The sequence below is a fragment of the Heterodontus francisci genome, chromosome 34 (genome assembly GCF_036365525.1).
Source record: "Heterodontus francisci isolate sHetFra1 chromosome 34, sHetFra1.hap1, whole genome shotgun sequence".
NCBI lineage: Eukaryota > Metazoa > Chordata > Chondrichthyes > Heterodontiformes > Heterodontidae > Heterodontus > Heterodontus francisci.
This window is the reverse complement of record NC_090404.1, coordinates 14,239,086-14,245,085: the sequence shown is the minus strand read 5'-3', so window position 1 is coordinate 14,245,085 and position 6,000 is coordinate 14,239,086.

The window sequence follows — 6,000 nt, the reverse complement described above, 5'->3', positions numbered from 1 at the left end:
TGTAACTCACTCCCGGGTATCTGTTATTCTATATATAAACCACCCGAACCCCTCGATTAGATTCCAGTCTGTAACTCACTCCCGGGTATCTGTTATTCGATATATAAACCACCCGAGCCCCTCGATTAGAATCCAGTCTGTAACTCACTCTCGGGTATCTGTTATTCTATATATAAACCACCCGAACCCCTCGATTAGATTCCAGTCTGTAACTCACTCCCGGGTATCTGTTATTCTATATATAAACCACCCGAGCCCCTCGTTTAGATTCCAGTTTGTAACTCACTCCCGGGTATCTGTTATTCTATATATAAACCACCCGAACCCCTCGATTAGATTCCAGTCTGTAACTCACTCCCGGGTATCTGTTATTCTATATAGAAACCACCAGAACCCCTCGATTAGATTCCAGTCTGTAACTCACTCCCGGGTATCTGTTGTTCTCTATATAAACCACCCGAACCCCTCGATTAGATTCCAGTTTGTAACTCACTCCCGGGTATCTGTTATTCTATATATAAACCACCCGAACCCCTCGATTAGATTCCAGTTTGTAACTCACTCCCGGGTATCTGTTATTCTATATATAAACCACCCGAACCCCTCGATTAGATTCCAGTTTGTAACTCACTCCCGGGTATCTGTTATTCTATATATAAACCACCCGAACCCCTCGATTAGATTCCAGTTTTTAACTCACTCCCGGTTATCTGTTATTCTATATATAAACCACCCGAACCCCTCGATTAGATTCCAGTTTGTAACTCACTCCCGGGTATCTGTTATTCTATATATAAACCACCCGAACCCCTCGATTAGATTCCAGTTTGTAACTCACTCCCGGGTATCTGTTATTCTATATATAAACCACCCGAACCCCTCGATTAGATTCCAGTCTGTAACTCACTCCAGGATATCTGTTATTCTATATATAAACCACCCGAACCCCTGGATTAGATTCCAGTCTGTAAGGCACTCCCGGGTATCAGTTATTCTATATATAAACCACCCGAACCCCTCGATTAGATTCCAGTCTGTAACTCACTCCAGGATATCTGTTATTCTATGTATAAACCACCCGAACCCCTGGATTAGATTCCAGTCTGTAACTCACTCCAGGATATCTGTGATTCTATGTATAAACAACCCGAACCCCTCGATTAGATTCCAGTCTGTAACTCACTCCCGGGTATCTGTTATTCTGTATATAAACCACCCGAACCCCTCGATTAGATTCCAGTCTGTAACTCACTCCCGGGTATCTGTTATTCTGTAGATAAACCACCCGAACCCCTCGATTAGATTCCAGTCTGTAACTCACTCCCGGGTATCTGTTATTCTGTTTATAAACCACCCGAACCCCTCGATTAGATTCCAGTCTGTAACTCACTCCCGGGTATCTGTTATTCTGTATATAAACCACCCGAACCCCTCGATTAGATTCCAGTCTGTCACTCACTCCCGGGTATCTGTTATTCTGTATATAAACCACCCGAACCCCTCGATTAGATTCCAGTCTGTAACTCACTCCCGGGTATCTGTTATTCTGTATATAAACCACCCGAACCCCTCGATTAGATTCCAGTCTGTAACTCACTCCCGGGTATCTGTTATTCTATATATAAACCACCCGAACCCCTCGATTAGATTCCAGTCTGTAACTCACTCCCGGGTATCTGTTATTCTATATATAAACCACCCGAACCCCTCGATTAGATTCCAGTCTGTAACTCACTCCCGGGTATCTGTTATTCTATATATAAACCACCCGAACCCCTCGATTAGATTCCAGTCTGTAACTCACTCCAGGATATCTGTTATTCTATATATAAACCACCCGAAACCCTCGATTAGATTCCAGTCTGTAACTCACTCCCGGGTATCTGTTATTCTGTATATAAACCACCCGAACCCCTCGATTAGATTCCAGTCTGTAACTCACTCCCGGGTATCTGTTATTCTATATATAAACCACCCGAACCCCTCGATTAGATTCCAGTCTGTAACTCACTCCCGGGTATCTGTTATTCTATATATAAACCACCCGAACCCCTCGATTAGATTCCAGTCTGTAACTCACTCCCGGGTATCTGTTATTCTATATATAAACCACCCGAGCCCCTCGATTAGAATCCAGTCTGTAACTCACTCTCGGGTATCTGTTATTCTATATATAAACCACCCGAACCCCTCGATTAGATTCCAGTCTGTAACTCACTCCCGGGTATCTGTTATTCTATATATAAACCACCCGAGCCCCTCGTTTAGATTCCAGTTTGTAACTCACTCCCGGGTATCTGTTATTCTATATATAAACCACCCGAACCCCTCGATTAGATTCCAGTCTGTAACTCACTCCCGGGTATCTGTTATTCTATATAGAAACCACCAGAACCCCTCGATTAGATTCCAGTCTGTAACTCACTCCCGGGTATCTGTTGTTCTCTATATAAACCACCCGAACCCCTCGATTAGATTCCAGTTTGTAACTCACTCCCGGGTATCTGTTATTCTATATATAAACCACCCGAACCCCTCGATTAGATTCCAGTTTGTAACTCACTCCCGGGTATCTGTTATTCTATATATAAACCACCCGAACCCCTCGATTAGATTCCAGTTTGTAACTCACTCCCGGGTATCTGTTATTCTATATATAAACCACCCGAACCCCTCGATTAGATTCCAGTTTTTAACTCACTCCCGGTTATCTGTTATTCTATATATAAACCACCCGAACCCCTCGATTAGATTCCAGTTTGTAACTCACTCCCGGGTATCTGTTATTCTATATATAAACCACCCGAACCCCTCGATTAGATTCCAGTTTGTAACTCACTCCCGGGTATCTGTTATTCTATATATAAACCACCCGAACCCCTCGATTAGATTCCAGTCTGTAACTCACTCCAGGATATCTGTTATTCTATATATAAACCACCCGAACCCCTGGATTAGATTCCAGTCTGTAAGGCACTCCCGGGTATCAGTTATTCTATATATAAACCACCCGAACCCCTCGATTAGATTCCAGTCTGTAACTCACTCCAGGATATCTGTTATTCTATGTATAAACCACCCGAACCCCTGGATTAGATTCCAGTCTGTAACTCACTCCAGGATATCTGTGATTCTATGTATAAACAACCCGAACCCCTCGATTAGATTCCAGTCTGTAACTCACTCCCGGGTATCTGATATTCTGTATATAAACCACCCGAACCCCTCGATTAGATTCCAGTCTGTAACTCACTCCCGGGTATCTGTTATTCTGTAGATAAACCACCCGAACCCCTCGATTAGATTCCAGTCTGTAACTCACTCCCGGGTATCTGTTATTCTGTTTATAAACCACCCGAACCCCTCGATTAGATTCCAGTCTGTAACTCACTCCCGGGTATCTGTTATTCTGTATATAAACCACCCGAACCCCTCGATTAGATTCCAGTCTGTCACTCACTCCCGGGTATCTGTTATTCTGTATATAAACCACCCGAACCCCTCGATTAGATTCCAGTCTGTAACTCACTCCCGGGTATCTGTTATTCTGTATATAAACCACCCGAACCCCTCGATTAGATTCCAGTCTGTAACTCACTCCCGGGTATCTGTTATTCTATATATAAACCACCCGAACCCCTCGATTAGATTCCAGTCTGTAACTCACTCCCGGGTATCTGTTATTCTATATATAAACCACCCGAACCCCTCGATTAGATTCCAGTCTGTAACTCACTCCCGGGTATCTGTTATTCTATATATAAACCACCCGAACCCCTCGATTAGATTCCAGTCTGTAACTCACTCCAGGATATCTGTTATTCTATATATAAACCACCCGAAACCCTCGATTAGATTCCAGTCTGTAACTCACTCCCGGGTATCTGTTATTCTGTATATAAACCACCCGAACCCCTCGATTAGATTCCAGTCTGTAACTCACTCCCGGGTATCTGTTATTCTATATATAAACCACCCGAACCCCTCGATTAGATTCCAGTCTGTAACTCACTCCCGGGTATCTGTTATTCTATATATAAACCACCCGAACCCCTCGATTAGATTCCAGTCTGTAACTCACTCCCGGGTATCTGTTATTCTATATATAAACCACCCGAGCCCCTCGATTAGAATCCAGTCTGTAACTCACTCTCGGGTATCTGTTATTCTATATATAAACCACCCGAACCCCTCGATTAGATTCCAGTCTGTAACTCACTCCCGGGTATCTGTTATTCTATATATAAACCACCCGAGCCCCTCGTTTAGATTCCAGTTTGTAACTCACTCCCGGGTATCTGTTATTCTATATATAAACCACCCGAACCCCTCGATTAGATTCCAGTCTGTAACTCACTCCCGGGTATCTGTTATTCTATATAGAAACCACCAGAACCCCTCGATTAGATTCCAGTCTGTAACTCACTCCCGGGTATCTGTTGTTCTCTATATAAACCACCCGAACCCCTCGATTAGATTCCAGTTTGTAACTCACTCCCGGGTATCTGTTATTCTATATATAAACCACCCGAACCCCTCGATTAGATTCCAGTTTGTAACTCACTCCCGGGTATCTGTTATTCTATATATAAACCACCCGAACCCCTCGATTAGATTCCAGTTTGTAACTCACTCCCGGGTATCTGTTATTCTATATATAAACCACCCGAACCCCTCGATTAGATTCCAGTTTTTAACTCACTCCCGGTTATCTGTTATTCTATATATAAACCACCCGAACCCCTCGATTAGATTCCAGTTTGTAACTCACTCCCGGGTATCTGTTATTCTATATATAAACCACCCGAACCCCTCGATTAGATTCCAGTTTGTAACTCACTCCCGGGTATCTGTTATTCTATATATAAACCACCCGAACCCCTCGATTAGATTCCAGTCTGTAACTCACTCCAGGATATCTGTTATTCTATATATAAACCACCCGAACCCCTGGATTAGATTCCAGTCTGTAAGGCACTCCCGGGTATCAGTTATTCTATATATAAACCACCCGAACCCCTCGATTAGATTCCAGTCTGTAACTCACTCCAGGATATCTGTTATTCTATGTATAAACCACCCGAACCCCTGGATTAGATTCCAGTCTGTAACTCACTCCAGGATATCTGTGATTCTATGTATAAACAACCCGAACCCCTCGATTAGATTCCAGTCTGTAACTCACTCCCCAGTATCTGTTATTCTATATATAAACCACCCGAACCCCTCAATTAGATTCCAGTCTGTAACTCACTCCCGGGTATCTGTTATTCTATATATAAATCACCCGAACCCCTCGATTAGAATCTAGCCTGTAACTCACTCCCGGGTATCTGTTATTCTATATTTAAACCACCCAAACACCTCGATTAGATTCCAGTCTGTAACTCACTCCCGGGTATCTGTTATTCTATATACAAACCACCCGAACCCCTCGATTAGATTCCAGTCTGTAACTCACTCCAGGATATCTGTTATTCTATGTATAAACCACCCGAACCCCTCGATTAGATTCCAGTCTGTAACTCACTCCCCGGTATCTGTTATTCTATATATAAACCACCCGAACCCCTCGATTAGATTCCAGTCTGTAACTCACTCCAGGATATCTGTTATTCTATATATAAACCACCCGAAACCCTCGATTAGATTCCAGTCTGTAACTCACTCCCGGGTATCTGTTATTCTGTATATAAACCACCCGAACCCCTCGATTAGATTCCAGTCTGTAACTCACTCCCGGGTATCTGTTATTCTGTAGATAAACCACCCGAACCCCTCGATTAGATTCCAGTCTGTAACTCACTCCCGGGTATCTGTTATTCTGTATATAAACCACCCGAACCCCTTGATTAGATTCCAGTCTGTAACTCACTCCCGGGTATCTGTTATTCTGTATATAAACCACCCGAACCCCTCGATTAGATTCCAGTCTGTCACTCACTCCCGGGTATCTGTTATTCTGTATATAAACCACCCGAACCCCTCGATTAGATTCCA